This window comes from Carassius gibelio, chromosome B12 (assembly GCF_023724105.1).
Source record: "Carassius gibelio isolate Cgi1373 ecotype wild population from Czech Republic chromosome B12, carGib1.2-hapl.c, whole genome shotgun sequence".
Taxonomy (NCBI): Eukaryota; Metazoa; Chordata; class Actinopteri; order Cypriniformes; family Cyprinidae; genus Carassius; species Carassius gibelio.
The window spans coordinates 17,062,201-17,078,121 of record NC_068407.1 but is presented as its reverse complement, the minus strand read 5'-3'; the positions used below and the strand labels follow the sequence as shown (position 1 = coordinate 17,078,121).

At 35.8% G+C, this 15,921-nt stretch overlaps 1 pseudogene; it reads left to right on the top strand.

Moving 5' to 3' along the window:
* The window catches only part of LOC127969315 (ciliary-associated calcium-binding coiled-coil protein 1-like), a 30,429-nt pseudogene extending 19,852 nt beyond the window's left edge, over nt 1–10,577 (top strand).
* Nucleotides 10,578–15,921: the final 5,344 nt, after the last annotated feature.

The following is a 15,921-nucleotide window of genomic DNA, read 5'->3' as shown; positions in this document are numbered from 1 at the left end:
CCCATTTTCATTCAAATAGGCTAATGCAATAAAAAGTTATTAGCATTTTTTAAAGTGTAATTATACATGGTTAATTAATGATTTATTACTCTTGACCAATAGGTGGCGCTGTCACCAAATTTATGTGGCATGGTCAGTGTGAGGTGACGATGACACATACAAAGTTTGGTGCAAATATGTCAAAGCGTTGCAGAGATAGAGCCTCAAATGCATTTTGGCACCCTTCCAGCAAATTCGTTGATGCGCTAAATGAGAATCGTTTCGTATATCGACACCAAATCCATAACTTTTTGCCAACATGGTCTGAAGATGATTCACGTCAAATTTGGTGAAAATCGGACTAACGGTCTAGGAGGAGTTCGAAAAAGTAGGTTTTCAACATTAATCAAAATGGCGGACAGGAAGTATGGCCAATTTTCGCATAATCGGTATCTATGTTCTCGGCATGACCCATAGAATACGGGGAGACCATTTGCATTTCAATTGTCTAATTTACTCAAAAGTTATTAGCATTTTTGTGATAATTCATTATAACTCTTGACCACAAGGTGGCGCTGCCACCAAACTTTTTGAGTACCTTCAGGGCATGGAGCCGAATATTTTTGTAATTATTTGCGAAACGATACAATGCTGCGTTCAAAAAATACAGCATTTTAAAACATAATTCAAAATGGCCGACGCCTAAAATGGCCGACACAGGAAAATTGGATATCATTCGACTCGCCATGAAGCACTGAATCTAAAGAGACCAGTTTTGTGATTTTTGACCAAACCATTCAGAAGTTATAAGCCAAAATATGTATTTTTCATATCTCCTGACCACTAGGTGGCGCTGTGTCGAAACACTGCAGGTAGTCTCAGGTCATGGTTATTATAACACACACCAAGTTTGGTCTCAATATGCCAAACCGTTGCCGAGATATAGCCTCACATGCATTTTTGCGTGCTTTTCGTCAAATTTGTTCACATGTCATTCGACAACGGTTGGACAAATCAACTTGAATTCCATAACTTTTAGCCAGCATGGTCTGAAGATGATCTGAGCCAATTTTGGTGAAAATCGGACAAACCGTCTAGGATGAGTTCGAAAAAGTAGGTTTTTCGAAAAATTGAAAATAGCGAAAAAACTAAACCTTGCGATTTTTGAATTTCGGGATTCATTCGACTTGGCTTGAGCCAAGGATTCAAAGGAAAAAAGAATTTCCATTTTCTGGCTTACGGTTCAAAAGTTATTAGCATACAAACATTGAAAGTTTGGACAAGTGGTGGCGCTAGAGAGTTGGAGTTAGAGACTTAAAATTTGCTATAGTTAATGTTGGGACTGTCCTCTATCAGTGTGCCAATTTATACAACTTTCCCGCAATCGGTTCTATGGGCTGCCATAGACTTGCGGCGGAAGAAGAAGAAGAAGAAGAAGAAGAAGAAGCAGAATAATAATAACGCCAACGATTACAATAGGTGCCTACGCACCTTCGGTGCTTGGCCCCTAATAACGCCAACGAACACAATAGGTGCCTTCGCACCTTCGGTGCTTGGCCCCTAATGAAAAGAATGTGTGGAATTAAAATAAAATGTAAATGTAAAGACATCAATGTTAAATTAACAGAAAATATGCAAATAAGCCTTTAAATAAATGCTCTTCATATATACCCTTTTGTGTTTTAATTTGGGCTATAACACCTGTCTTAAAATGTAAGGGATACTGGAGCTTTGTTGGGGTGGTGGGACTGCTCGCAATGGGCGCTGGAAAATTTCCCTTATTTTCAAATCCAAAACTTGACAGGTATGTTGTACACACATCTAAAAAAAAAAGTTGTTGTGGGACAAATTGAGACTAGCCTCCAATCAAATGGCATGTATGTAGATATTATGTTTATATAGTGGATCAATGCAAATAACACGATAGATTTTTGGGAACTTTTGATATTTCCTTTTATTGTTTCTTTAATTTCTTGAAGGAAAAAGTAATGTTACTTTTGGATTATTTGGGCTCGTCGCCATACCTGTCTCTCGTTGACTGACTGGCTTGTGTTGTTCGTTGTGTGTCCTGTCCTGTCCGATGATGGGTCGTTCGCGAATGAGCGTTATTGATGATGGATCGACTCGTTCGCGAATGAGCTTTTGATGAGTCGTTCGCGATTCGCGAATGAGCCGACTCTAAGAGCCGGCTTTTTTAGTTGAACTTCGGGAGCTGGCTCGCATATCTGAAGAGCCAACTCTATTTTTTCAAATTTAGCCTATAGAAATTAAATAATTATGTAATAAAAATTGAAATATTATAGTCAAAGTCATTTAAAGAGCCGTTTGTGAGCCAAAGAGCCGGCTCTTTTCAGTGAGCTGAATCAAAAGAGCCGAATTCCCATCACTACTATGCGTGCTTTCGAAAACCCGCCCAACTCTACCTCTGATTGGCTTACAATGAAATTTTACTCTACCTCAGCCAATCGTCAGCATTTATGCGCTTGTCTCGTGCTCTGCCCACTAACCAAGGAAGAACAGTAAAAAAAAGTATTTGCCTCTCGCTCAGAGATCTAGTTGGTCTGATGACAAAAAAAACAGCTTCATCATCAGTTATAGTAACGCGCCGCATTTTTTGGCAGTAACGGTAACGGCGTTATTAAGATGAGAAGAGTAATCAATTAGATTACTCGTTACTGGAAAAATTAATGCCGTTAGTAACGCCGTTATTTATAACGCCGTTATTCCCATCACTGCTTATAAAGCCCTGAATGGTTTAGCAACTCAGTATTTGAATGAGCTCCTTTTACATTATACTCCTCTACGTCCGCTACGTTCTCAAAACTCAGGCAATTTGATAATACCTAGAATATCAAAATCAACTGCTGGTGGCAGATCCTTTTTGGCGCCTAAACTCTGGAATAACCTACCTAACATTGTTCGGGAGGCAGACACACTCTTGCTGTTTAAATCTAGATTAAAGACCCATCTCTTTAACCTGGCATACACATAACATAATAATCTGCTTTTAATATCCAAATCCGTTGAAGGATTTTTAGGCTGCATTAATTAGGTAAACCGGAACCGGAAACACTTCCCATAACACCCTATGTACTTGCTACATCATTAGAAGAATGGCATCTACGCTAATATTTGTCTGTTTCTCTCTTATTCCGAGGTCACCGTAGCCACCAGATCCAGTCTGTATCCAGATCAGAGGGTCACTGGAGTCACCCGGATCCAGTACGTATCCAGACCAGATGGTGGTTCAGCACCTAGAAAGGACCTCTACATCCCTGAAAGACAGCGGAGACCAGGACAACTAGAGCCCCAGATACAGATCCCCTGTAAAGACCTTGTCTCAGAGGAACACCAGGACAAGACCACAGGAAACCAATGATTCTTCTGCACAATCTGACTTTGCTGCAGCCTGGAATTGAACTGCTGGTTTCGTCTGGTCAGAGGAGAACTGGCCCCCCAACTGAGCCTGGTTTCTCCCAAGGTATTTTTCTGCATTCTGTCACCGATGGAGTTTCGGTTCCTTGCCGCTGTCGCCTCTGGCTTGCTTAGTTGGGTTCACATAATTTACAGCGATATCATTGACTTGGTTGCAAATGATTGCACAGACACTATTTAAACTGAACTGAGATGATGAAATCACTGAATTCAATGATGAACTGCCTTTAACTATCATTTTGCATTATTGACATACTGTTTTCCTAATGAATGTTGTCCAGTTGCTTTGACCCAATGTATTTTGTTTAAAGCGCTATATAAATAAAGGTGACTTGACTTGACTTGACTTCATTACATAAGTCCCTTTACTGACACTGCTTCAATAAAAAATACAATTACTTGTGTAACATTTAGCATCTTATACTTGTTCTAAGAAAAATGTGCTCGTTCACTGAAGTCTGTGTGAAGTTTAACTGAAAAAATCCTTGCTCAGGACAAGTTTGGTGACGAACTCTGTATCCTCCACTGTTTTGGAGATGGATTTTGTCCATAGAAATACATTATTCACTATAAATATTATCACCACTCACTACAATGAAGCGACGTGACTGAAGAATGTTTTCGATATCATGCTGCTGCAGATCTACTCTGCTTCCTATCAGGACCCTGTTGGTTTTATTTTTAAATCATTCAAATAATGTTACAGGAAATAATCTTCAGTGAGATGGGTCTTTTGTTACAGACATGCATCGAGGTGATCGACCCCGCTGAGTTTAGAAGGCATACCTGCTGATCTGTACTTCCATTACATGGCTCCCCCACGTGTTCAAACGCCTGAGCAGGTAAAATGTTTCCTTTCCCTTCCAGCCCAGTACTTGCTGTAATAATGGCTGATCTATCCAAAACCGTTCTAAAGTGTTTGGCTCGCAGTAAACTATTGTATTCTTTTTGTGGTTCAGACTGTGCTTGGAAATACCCTTTCAGGGAAGATGCGTTTCACATGTGTCTCATTTTCAGAGGAAACACAAATCTGCTTCCAAGTATGACTAACACTTTTCCTTAACAGACACTGCACTGTACAGCTGGTGAACATAGACTGTACTGAGCAGAGGGAATCGTATCTTCTAGTATATTATGTAAGGATTACATCACAGTGCACTTTCTATCTTTACATTTTGTTTTCAGTTCCTGCATTCAATTTGTGCGTTCATGTATTTTAATGATTTATTTGTTGAGGGCAGGAAAAAAATGAATGTAGTATAAATACTGTATATAAAAATGTCTACACATTTCACATTAAAAGAGATGTATCGGTTCAACTTTCCCACACATTTTCTAGTGGAAAATCTTGAAATATTGCAAAAAAAACTCATTAAAAAAAGAATCAGATCCTTAAAAGTTCCTGTGTCAATATACATTTCTCTAGTTCCCAGCATTAAAGTCAACAGATCATCAAAACTGACCCTGCTTTGCACAGTTCATCGGTGCATATTATTGCAAAGAAAAAAAAAAAGTAATAACTTCCAGCTTCTAAAAACAGACTTTCTTATTCCAGGGGCATCACAAATCCCTCTCCCATCCAATATGTAATGCCCAGTTTTCATGATTCAGTCCATTCCTGGTGTTTAAATCAAGTTCCATCCAGCATATTATTTTGTTAAATATTCTGTTTTAACTTGACATAGTCAAATTGGTCTAAAACTCTGTATTGCATATTTTATGATATGTTAAGCTTAGAGTTGCATTTTGCATTCTTTATAAAATTAGATTTTTAAATCCATAACCTTGGAAAATACATCAATATGCATTGGTCAAAATGCATGGGAATCCTGTCTGCTGCAGAATCTCATTAGAATGCACAGTGTATCATATCCAGGAGGTGTGTGCTGTTCAGAAAAAGGCCACATGCAGGCGCTGTGCCACTATTTATGTTTTTATGAATGAGATTTCTCACACAAGAGACTCTGTTCTGCCTCCCCACACGAATGCTTATTAAATAACCCCTTAAGTTCTTTGATGCAATGTTACATTAAAAGCTTAGCAAAATAAATCACGTCAGAGCAGATTTAGCTTTTAATGTGAATAATAGGCTTGTATTCAATGAATCATGCCATGACATATTTTAAAATAAGGCAAAAGCCTAGACTCCAAAAAGAGGTATTCATCGTACGCATTCATTTTGTCTTTTCACTTAGAATTTTTTAATAAATGAAATAAATAATTACTAAGAAATGGCACACTACAAATTGAACAAAAACTTATTTTGGATGCGATTAATCACTATTAAGTGTTTGACTAAATATATATATATATATATATATATATATATATATATATATATATATATATATATATATATATATATTTCACATATATGTTTCACATCCAAAATAAGTTTTTGTTTACATAATATATTTATAAATACACACTCATGCATTTATATATTTAAGAAAAAATTTATGTTTATATATATTGTGTGTGTGTGTGTGTGTGTGTGTGTGTGTGTATATATATATATATATATATATATATATATATATATATATATATATATAAATTTGTACATGTAAATATATGCAAGTGTATTTAAAATATAAAGTGTATGTGTGTGTATTTATATATGCATTATGAATATACACTGTGGACATATATTATGTAAACAAAAACTTTTATTTTAGATGTAATTGATCGGGATTAATCATTTAATACACGCTCACAGGCTCACACACATACGTATATATATATATATATATATATATATATATACACACAATATGGCCCTTTTCCATACAATTATGACAATATGTATATAAAAAATAATAATAATGTGTGTGAGCATAATGAATTCTGTGAATGAAATAACGTTTGAAATGATATGAAGGTGAATAAATAATGATTTTTTTATAATTTTTATCTTTGTCTGAACCTCTCTTTAAATGGCTCTAGACCATGCAGGAATCTCTCGAGGAGAATGTGAAAGAGCCAAAAGCTGAACTGGAAGAAAGTCCCGGGAATCACGTGGGCTTCAGTGTAGAAGATGTTGGAGAGGCGCTGGAGGAAATGACCCAGGAGATGTTAGCAAAACTGCAGGTATACACCCTTGAGCAAATAACAAGCCTTCCCAGTTGCCTTATATAAAGACGGCCTGTTTATAAGAAACATCATGCTAATTACTACCAACAGAGAGAGCGAAAGAGAGAAAAAACATTTTTATTTGCTCCAGCCAGTTTCTACAAGAATAACATTCAAGGCTCGAGGGCAGGAATATTGCAGATAACATTAATAAAACATCTTATAAGGCAAAAAATGAATAACAGACTATGTATCAGAACCGTATTTCTGGAAATATCAGTGTTCCGCTCATATTCTCCCACAAACCTTCACCCACGGCGTGATTATGCCAAGAAAAAAAGAATCCAATATTAAAACTTGAATAACGCTCTCCTGCTTAATATCGTTGGTATTCTCTGCATAACATAAAGTACATTCGACAGGTGCTGGCAGATATCCTGATTAATTTTATGCTAGACTTAAGGTGGAATTGAATTACTGTGACTGCCGCGATTGCACAAAACAACCAGGCCGATTGCTAAATTGTGTCATCTCTATCACAAGTTTTTACACGCCGAATGTTTTAGAGGTTTGAGACGGCAAAGGTTGCCGAGGGCCGTGCCGACGAGACCTGAATGGACGTGGCTAGAAAGACACGAGTCGTCTTTCACTTTGATGGGATTAATGATTATGGGGGTCATTCAATTCTCCTGCCATGTTCCATGAAGACCTTTGTCGTCTGTGTGACAAGCCTTTATTTCAAATGGCAGACGCTCTGTAATTTGAGAGCTCGTTTGTTGTGGCTTGTGTGTGCATCTTGTATGTGAGTGATACGCCGCTATTTCCAACAATTCTCCTGGGCTTTTCCTCTCTTTTAATGTCAGAGGAAGGTCAGTTACATATATTACTTTACTAAATATAACCTCATGCAAAATGTTTGGTAAAAACCTTGTCGTCTCAAAATATTCTGTTGAGTTGTTGTTGTTGTTGTTGTTTTTTCTATGCTAATTGTAACCCGTGTGGCTCAGGGAGCGTGTGAAGTCACTGTGAAGCCTGTTTAATATCACAGTCATCCGCGTTCAGCTTTGAAGTGTTTGCTACATCCATATTTATTCTTCTCTGTTTCCTTACTTCCTTGAACATTATGCTAGTTTCAGAAGTTCCCAGGAATGCCATAACTCTGTGGATCTCATCATACCTAATATGGTAGAAACACTGAAAATTACAAATGCTGGAATTACTGAGAATGACTTCCTTACCAATAACATTACCATTCCAGATGTGGACCAGAGGCACTCAGTATGCTCTTGTGTTGTTCGGGGGACTTCTCTGCACACATTTAAAGCTGGAACATTGTGTGCGAATATGTGCAAATACAGTACATTGTTTTATAGTGAGTCAATGATTGAAGACAAAGTCAGAGAGGAAAAATAAGTGGAATTTAGCATAAAAACAATCAAGCCTATTTTCTAGGACAAATATTATAAATATTTAATGTTTGTTTTTTTACATTATGCATCCTGTAATATTTTCGGGGCATTATATTCATGCGAGTTACTTTTTTTGTTTTGTAATTTCCATTATTCTCAAAGTTGAATCTCATTACTTTAAAGGGGACCTATTATGCCCATTTTCACAAGATATAAAATACGTTTCTGATGTCCCCAGAGTGTATATGTGAAGTTTTAATCAAAATACCTGACATATTTTATATAGCTTGTTAAAATTGCCACTTTTAGGATATGAGACAAAACGCGCCATTTTTGTGTCTTTCCCTTTAAATACAAATGAGCTGGAGCTCGGGGGGAAGAGGGCGGAGCTTCAAGAGCTCAAACTCCGGCAATACTAGCCTTAGCAAATAAACACTCAACACACAACTTGCTGTGAACTCCCTCAGGGCGTTTCTATGTATAAAGGGCAGTGTCTGTCAACTTTCATGGGCGGGGCCTGTGGCTACTGTGACATCACATTAGCAGCAATGCTGAAAACAGCTCGTTGGGAGACACTGCTTATTATTTATGGGGATTAAAAAAAAGGAGTGAGTGGATTTTTATCATTATAAGGGTGGTGGTGTACACACATTGCCAACACACATTTATGTCCAAACAACATGTGAAAGTGAATTTTTCATAATAGGTCCCCTTTAATAAAGTAGGCTATATTTACATAACAATTATATATATATATATATATATATATATATATATATATATATAATTTTATTTTTATTTTTTTATTATTATTATAATTATTCTGACTGTAAGTTCTAAAATGTTTTCTGGGTTTTATATATATACATATATATATATACAAAATAAACCCTTGTGAACCTTCATGAATAAAATGCCCAGAAAACATTACAGAAATTACAATACATAGAAAAAATAAAAAATAAAAAATATTTCTTAAAAAAGCATAATTGCCCTAAAATAAACTATTCTGATAATACTGTAATTTATTGTATTATTATGTAATTCCCATTATAGTCAAAGGTAAATCTCATTACTTTAAAACAATAAGTACAGTACTCTCCACTTCGCGTAGGGTGTTTTTCTTTTGCTTTTGGACTGAAATATGACCCCCGGCCTGAGATTCACTCATCCAACTGCAATTTCCACCCTGGATCAGTTTGGCATTTTTATGGATGTACAAATTCTTGTGTGTTCAACAGGCCGACTTCACAGAGAAGCTGCGAGTTCATGAGGAGACCTACATCTCGAGGTCAGAACGACTTCAAAAAGCCTCTTCCATATAGCACTGATGAGATGCCAAGAGGATTTCCCACCAGTATTTACTAATTCAATCAGAACGGGTCTGAAAATAACACCCAATATGGCACGGGTGGTTTATACACACAGATACTACTAATTTACTGAACATTTTATTCACTGCGGGTGCACTTATGTCAAGCAAAACGACTTCTTCAGTTTGTTACGCTGTTGGTAAAAGAAATAAACGACTTTCTGGTGACATTCTTGATTTATTCAGTAAGATAAAATGATGCAGATAAAATTCGGGATCATATTCGTGGACGTCAAGGAGGGAATAGAATATCTAATTAAGTTGTTTGTATAAGGTTTTTGTGGCACATTGTCCCACAAGCCATTAGTTGTCTGAAAGTAGCCCAGCGCTATGGCAGCGCTGTGTAACTCAGCCTAAATAGCTGAGTTGCCATATAAAGTGATGTATTATTAAAGCTGAATAGTGACTTTCCCACTGCATTTGAGACAGCCCACATATAACTATAAATATCCCCCGCAGTACATATGAAATATCTTCTTTTTTTCTTTTTAACTCCAAGCTCTTATTTTCCATTTACAGAGCACATTATTTAACATCACATGGCACATTCTGCATTCGGAATACCATCAAAGATTATTATTGTTATTATAAAGATGAATTATTAATTTAGCTTGTGTCATTCAGCTCTCACTGCACATTTAATACTTAACCAGATTATGATTGATGGGTGAAACAGGTCCACTTAATCAGCGCAATATCAAATTACGGCAATATTCCTCCATGCCTCTGTGTTGTTTTATGGCCTGTTGATTTAGCTCTTCATTAGCCTTTCCACCCCCGTGTTGACATGTGACCGTGAAGTTAGCTGCTTACCCGGGAACATGTTCAAACAGTTTGAGGGTTGTTTAGGAGCTGTCCTTTTTATTTCCAAACTAATTGAAAGAGTCATTCCTGAGCCAAGAGCTGGATGACCTTTTGGCTCATGCACAACAACAGTCCCTCTGCTGGCCAATGGAGTACATTAAAGAATGACTTCCTGCTTACTGGAGTACTGTGAATAGGTTTTAAAGAGCCCATTGTGGATTTCAGTTCATGTTTATGGATGCTAGTGCACATTTAAAGGTTAACAAATATTCCAAACCTTTAGCAGATACATTTAAAATATGTATTTAAAATGCACAAATGTTCAAACCTGGAGAAAATTCACCATTAAAAGGCATATGTGAATTTTTGTCCAATCAAATTCTGTTTAGAATAAGATTGTCCCTCCACCTGATAGCACATGAGATGTACAGGAACTGCAAGTAACAGGTCAAGGCTATCATGTAAATTAAATATGACTTAAAAAAATAAAAAAAGTACATAAAAAATAATTTTGACATTTTATCTGCATTTCTGACTTTTTTTTCTCACAGTTACAAGATTTGTGAGACTAAGAATTCTGAGAGTTTTATTTATTTTTTTATCCTGTGTCTGTAGTTTTATGAGGTCTTTAACTAATAAATTGCTTTAGAAACTTTATTTACTGTGACTATTTATTGATTTTTGTTTTAAATGAAAACATTTATTTTAAATTTATTTTATTTTAAATGAAAGTTGGAATTTATTTATTTTTTATTCTGTGATGTAAAAAAAACAGAAATGTTTGATAAAAAACTTGTGAGACGTTATATTGTGAGATGTAAACGTGTAATTTGTCAGAAAAAAAGTTTATAGCTCGCAATTCTGAATTGTGAACTCAAAAGTGCAAGAATAAAAAGTCAGAACTGTGAGATAAAAGTTGCAAATACATTTTATTGTATTTATTTTCTTTTTAATCCTTGTTCCAGAAACATCCTTTTTTATCAGGTCTTTCACTAATAATTAGCTTTAGAGACTTCATTTGTGATTATTTACTAATTTACTATATTTATTTATTTTTACATTTTAGAAGTAATTTATTATTTAATCAGCAATAAACACTAATATAATAAAAACATGAATACTTATTAAATATTATTTTATGATGACTAAAAAGATGTTAATTATTGGATATTTTTGGGAGCGTGGCACTTTTTTTACAGTCATTAATGAACTATTTCAGAACTTTCCTAATGAGACATGCATGACTGCACTTTTTGCTTCACTTATCTTGGGTATGATGTCACTTTAAATAAGAAGTAATAATGCCTATGTCTGTGTTACAAGAAGGGTTTGCCTTTTAAAATGCATTTTTGGTTTTTTTTTTTTCTTCGGCAGATGCCGGCAACAATCATGTTTTCATTTGCAATCCGTGCGAGATCTAAATTTGTCCAAAAACAAGCTTAATAGAAATGAGGATACAGTTGCTGCCAAACGATTGTGTATCTTTGCTGAGTGATTAAAAACATTCTTGAAAATTTGATGACATGATGATTTATAGCTTTAATCATCCCCAAAATAGCTGGAAGGAGTCTGATGTACTGGCAGTCTATAGTTAGACTTATTTCACAACAACCCCACTTGGAGAATAAGAAAGCGTTCCTGTTGACACATCGCGACGCAGCCCATGATGCTTTGCTTTTTATTAAGTTAAGCAGAACATAAATGGAGGACAATAACAAGGGCAGATGGGCTCTTGGCTTCCAGTTGTTCATCTTGTTTTGCTCACTATTGAATTTGTCGTGCTGTGGCAGAACCAAAACACTTTTCCTACATCTGCTGAAATCCAGATTTCCCCCCTTTGCTTTTCCAGGCTGATCTCATTGGGAGTGCTTTTAATTGAGATCAAATGCTTTTCCGAACACTCTCTTTGCACAAGGCTGCATATCTGTGGTGCCCTGTGTAACCTAATCGGCCTGTTTCTCAAGCACTCAGACGTGACACAGTCAGAATGACAGGCTCAGGTTTGCCTAGAATGAGGCGTCATAAAAAGAGAAATGTAGATGTACCGCATATATACTATCTTCTGTATCATCCGAAGAAAAGGAATGTAATAAAGTGTCATGAAGAAAAAATATATATCATGTTATGAGGCACTTACGGAGAAAGTGAATGGGGACCGTTTTTAATTTTATAAAAACATTAACATTCATTCGTCTGTATTAATTGAATCATATTAAGGTTTTAAGCATTATGTTGTCATGGCAACAACATTTCATCTGCCTCACTGTAACCCAGAGTTTTATCCGAAATGAATTAGCCTACTTGGTAATTATGCCACAAGTGCTTAATTTGTATGGAACCTGAATTATTCTCTTGAAGGAATAATTCATGCATAAAAACGAAATTTGCTGTACATTTTCCAAACCCCATCCAAATTAATCAGAACAGATTTGGAGAAATTCAGCATTGCATCAGTTGCTCGGTGATTGATCTTCTGCTGTGAATGGGTGCCGTCAGAATGAGAGTATTTAAACGGCTGATGAAAGCTGTAAATACCGTATTTTCCGGACTATAAGTCGCACTTTTTTTTCATAGTTTGGCTGGTCCTGCGACTTATAGTCAGGTGCGACTTATTTGTCAAAATTAATTTGACATGAACCAAGAAAAATGAACTAAGAGAAAAGATTACCTTCTCCAGCCACGAGAGGGCGCTCTATGCTGCTCAGTGCTCCTGTAGTCTACACTGAACACATAGAGCGCCCTCTCGCGGCTGTAATTGGTAATGTTTTCTCTTGGTTCTTGGTTCTGAATAAATGCGACTTATAGTCCAGTGCGACTTATATATGTTTTTTTCTCATCATGACGTATTTTTGGACTGATGCTACTTATACTCAGGTGCGACTTATAGTCCGAAAAATACGGTAGTACTTGTCTTTGCTGTTATGGAAACGACTCGCCAATCGCTTGTCATTAGTCAGCTGTCAAAAAGGCTCTTGATGTAGGGCGTTTTTTTTTTTAAGAAAATGAACTTTTTTTCAACTTGATAGATTTAAGATTTTATGTTTTTTACATACGTGCAACTTTTCAATTCACAAGATTTTAAATGATGGACTGGAGTGGTGTGGATTACATGTTGTTTTTTTTTTTTAATTTAAATTGTATTCTTTTGTGATGTTTTTATCAGCTGTTTGGACTCTCCTTCTGACGGCACCCATTCACTGCAGGGGATCCATTGGTGAGCAAGTGATGTAATGCCAAATTATAATGTCTTGGATGGCCTGAGCATGACTGAATTCTCAGTTTTGGGTGAACAATTCTTTTAAAGTGTTGAAAATGTTGTCATGCTTCAAGATGAAATTTTGAAGAATCTTCATGTAGCACTTTTCCACAGCAGTTTATAGCCTAATTCATCGGAGCACTATGGAGCTTCATTAAAGTTGCCTATGACTTGAGCACTATGTTTAAAACCTATATATAAAAAAGTAATATGTCAGTATTAACTGACAAGCAGACAGAAAGTTGTTTTTCTTCCATCTATTCAGTCAGGTTTGGTCACGTCACATCGGCGCCATGAAATCAATGTTGTGAAACTGGAAGTGATGGGGAAAATTAGATTACAAGTGTGACGTGATAGTTAGCAAATAGGGACATTTTTGGGTAAACAATTCCTTTCCCAAAAAGGAAGTATCTTAAAAGAGGTGGAAATACTGCAATTCCCATCTCGAGGCTTTTCTTTTTTTTCCTGTTAGATGATTTCAATTATCTGTCAATCTCAATATAATACGGCCCTGAGAACTAAATTGAAATTTTTCCCTTCCCTTTGCCACAGAAATTCTGTGAGAAGTGAAAAAGCCAAGCAGTGTGTTGAAGGCAGCTGTCATTATCCTTTTTCGCTCTGCTGTCATGGAAGGCTAGTTTTGGCATAAAACTCTTCAGGCGATGTAATATGCGTAGCAATTTTGCTGCATTACGGAGAAAAGAGACAAAGTAAAACATTTTTACAAGTTAAAAGGATAAATTAGGATGGAAATGATTTAAGAGCTAACATTTGGTCTTAGTCCTGGGACCAGATGTTAGATTTTCCTCCAGTGGAAGAAAGTTATGGAGGTTATCCAGAATGCTTGACTGGTAGCCTCTTGGCTTTCCGCACATTCCAAAATTGCCATGTAATTTAAGACCTTGTTTTCATTGCAAAATAGCGCGGTGCGTTCAATTCGGTGCGGTTACAGTCGTGTTACAGAACACAAAAATAATGTTTGCATTGTTCGAGGAAGCCAGGCGCAATTGCTGTTCTGTGCGGGTAATAAATGTGGTGGATAGCTCTGTTGTGCAGTAAAATTCTTTTAAAGCACACAGGTTTAGTGCTTTGCCTAGATTGTTTTGTCAGCTCTTTACCCATGCAAATGTTTAAGAGCGCTCGGCCTTGTTTGCATTAAGCTCATGACATTTCAACCGCTTTTCCCCGTATCATTTACATAAGAATCGTTCCTCTTTAGAAACCTGAGACTTAAACATGAACAATATGGTTCCCCTTTGTTTCAACAGAACTCAATAATAACAGCCCATTATCTTCAAGCGTAGTTTAGATTCATTTGGAGTCCTGGTGAGCACCATTAATGCTGCTTACATAATGAAATTCATCCAGTCTTTTGGGCTCCTTGTATAAATCATTAATTTCCCGCCGTCGCACAAGTAAAAGTGGGCCTAAATCAACCCCACCCTGTTGTTTCATTTGAAAAGAATCATTCTGTTGCTTTAGAGTCGTCTTATCTGGATCTGATACTGTGGGTTTGCCTGCGCTGGTTTCAAGTGAAATAAGAAAAAGAAAGAGAATAGTTGCAAAGGTCAGGTTTTATTGACAGAACTATCACAGGAATGTACCGTCCGTGTCACACACGATGTGAAATGCACCGGTGAAACACATATAAAATGTCATGTTCCTGACTGTTGTTCTGAAATTTCTGCTGTGTGAATTGTTTGATTTGATTACATTTTTTTCTGTTTGTATCAAATGGATGTTCGGGATCTTGTGAGCTGCACTTATCTCACAGATAAGATCAAATAAACCCATTGTGTTTGAATTTGTCCAATAGATGTGCTGTCTTTATCTAAGACTAGCTTGTACACTTAACACTTTATGTTTCCTGTCAATAAAGCCGAGACCTATAAAAAAGGTCACTGTAGCACGATTCTGGTGCTTTACGAGAGCTGCGTCACGGCCGCACTGCTGTGTCACACATCATTCCACTCTGACTGCAAACAAGTACAGCCAGGCTGTTGTGACGTTGTTATATCAGACGGACATTCATACAAAACAATATAAATGATGAGGTAAGTTGTCAGTTAAAAGCCTGGTTTTCAAAATGTAAATAATAAAAAAAGAAATATAAATGTAAATACACCCATAATAATAATAATAATAATAATAATAATACATATTTAATATATTAACAATGACTAAATAAAATGATTCATATTTAAATAATAATAAAATTATTATTATTACAATAAACAATAAAACAATAAATATCTAATACAGAATTGCACTACTACAACTACTACTACTACTATTTAATTTAATAACAATGACTAATAAGACCAATCAGTATATAAGTAATAATTTATTATTATTATTATTATGTCAATAATAGAACAATCAGTTACATAATAAAATTATTGTACTACTACTACTACTAATAATAAAATCCCAATAAAAGTATTATAGCTACATTATTAATCAGTGCATTATTTTTTCAATATTATGTAAATTAAAAAAATGTACAATCAGTTATATAATAACATATTATTGCATGTGTGCTAGGTTTATTATGAAAACGAAACAAATAATAATAGTAAAAATAATATTAACTT